Consider the following 2,524-nt stretch of genomic DNA (forward strand, 5'->3'; position numbering starts at 1 on the left):
CTGTATACCTGCCTGCCTGCCTGCATGCATGCCTGCCTGCCTGCCTGGATGTCCGGTGTCCCTAGGGGAAATCTCATTGGTCCCTTGGGCCGCCCCCGCACACTTCTCATTGGCCTGAGGCGGAGTGACGGGCCAAAGGGGCGGACACACACACACACACTCCTCAACGCGCACACACACACACACACACTCCTCAACGCACACACACACACTCCTCAACACACACACACACACACACACACTCCTCAACACACACACACACACCTCAACGGACACACACACACACACACACACACACACACACACACACACACACACACACACCCTCCTCAACACACACACACTCCACCCTCCTCAACACACACACACACACACACTCCACCCTCCTAACGGCTGCCCGACCTTGACCCCCCCGCCTTTCCCGGCGGCTGGCCCGCAACAACGGAACCCCCCCTATCACCACTCCGCGGGACCTCAACATCACCCTCTCTCCCGGTGCTCCCTCTCTCCCCCGGTGCTCCCCCCCCCCCGCAGAGCACGCTCTCACCTTCAGGCCTAGAGGCAGCGCCCCCAGCTCCCCATCCCCGCGCGCGCTGCTCCGGCTCTCTCAGGCCTAGCTGTCTCTGTCGGGAGCTGCACGGGCCGCGGCCCATACACCCCCCTCACCTGAGCGTCTCAGCTCCGCCTCGCCGGGGGGAACGGAGACCGCCGAGGAACCCGAGGAGGAGGAGGAGGAGCGCGGCCCGGTGCGAGGTAAGTAACCGCAGGGGAAGGGATCTTTCACCCCGGCCCGGCCCTTCACCCCCCCCGGCCCTTCACCCGGCCCGGTCCTTCACCCGGCCCGGTCCTTCACCCCCCCCCCCAGCCTGGCGCTTCACCCGGACCAGCGATTCACCCCCCCCGGCCTGGCCCTTCACCTGACCCGGCCCGGCCCTTCACCCCCCCCCCCGGCCAGGCCCTTCACCCCCCCCCTGGCCAGGCCCTTCACACCCCCCCCTGGCCATGCCCTTCACCCCCCCCCTGGCCATGCCCTTCACCCCCCCCCCTGGCCATGCCCTTCACCCTCCCCCCCCTGGCCATGCCCTTCACCCCCCCCCCCTGGCCATGCCCTTCACCCCCCCCCCTGGCCATGCCCTTCACCCCCCCCCCCCTGCCATGCCCTTCACCCCCCCCCCCCTGGCCATGCCCTTCACCCCCCCCTGGCCATGCCCTTCATCCCCCACCCCCCACCCATGCCCTTCACCCCCCCCCAGCCATGCCCTTCACCCCCCCCCCCCGGCCATGCCCTTCACCCCCCCCCCCCGGCCATGCCCTTCACCCCCCCCCAGCCATGCCCTTCACCCCCCCCCCCTGGCCATGCCCTTCACCCCCCCCCCCCGGCCATGCCCTTCACCCCCCCCCCTGGCCATGCCCTTCACCCCCCCCCCGGGCATGCCCTTCACCCCCCCCCCGGCCATGCCCTTCACCCCCCCTGGCCATGCCCTTCACCCCCCCCCCCCCGGCCATGCCCTTCACCCCCCCCCCCACCCCAGCAATGCCCTTCACCCCCCCCCCAGCCATGCCCTTCACCCCCCCAGCCATGCCCTTCACCCCCCCCCCCCAGCCATGCCCTTCACCCCCCCCCCAGCCATGCCCTTCACCCCCCCCCAGCCATGCCTTTCACCCCCCCCCCAGCCATGCCCTTCACCCCCCCCCTGGCCATGCCCTTCACCCCCCCCCCCCGGCCATGCCCTTCACCCCCCCTGGCCATGCCCTTCACCCCCCACCCCCCTCAGGCATGCCCTTCCCCCCCGGCCCTGCCCTTCGGCCCCCTCAGCACCGCCTCACCTCTCCCACCCCCCCTCACAGCAAAGCCCAGCCTACCCGGCGCCGCCTGCAACGCTCCTCGGCACCGCTGCCTCACCTCGAGGCGGAGGCCAGCGGGGGGGGCTCCCGCCAGCCTTGCAGGAGGGACCCTCCACATGCCCCGTGCTGCTCACCCCCCTCCACATGCCCCGTGCTGCTCACCCCCCCCCACATGCCCCGTGCTGCTCACCCCCCCCACATGCCCCGTGCTGCTCTCCCCCCCTCCACATGCCCCGTGCTGCTCTCCCCCCCTCCACATGCCCCGTGCTGCTCTCCCCCCCTCCACATGCCCCGTGCTGCTCTCCCCCCCTCCACATGCCCCGTGCTGCTCTCCCCCCCTCCACATGCCCCGTGCTGCTCTCCCCCCCTCCACATGCCCCGTGCTGCTCTCCCCCCTCCCCCCTCCACATGCCCCGTGCTGCTCTCCCCCTCCCCCCTCCACATGCCCCGTGCTGCTCTCCCCCCTCCACATGCCCCGTGCTGCTCTCCCCCCTCCCCCCTCCACATGCCCCGTGCTGCTCTCCCCCCTCCCCCCTCCACATGCCCCGTGCTGCTCTCCCCCCTCCACATGCCCCATGCTGCTCTCCCCCCTCCCCCCTCCACATGCCCCGTGCTGCTCTCCCCCCCTCCACATGCCCCGTGCTGCTCTCCCCCCCTCCACATGCCCCGTGCTGCTCTC

Source organism: Ascaphus truei, chromosome 3, assembly GCF_040206685.1.
Source record: "Ascaphus truei isolate aAscTru1 chromosome 3, aAscTru1.hap1, whole genome shotgun sequence".
Lineage (NCBI taxonomy): Eukaryota > Metazoa > Chordata > Amphibia > Anura > Ascaphidae > Ascaphus > Ascaphus truei.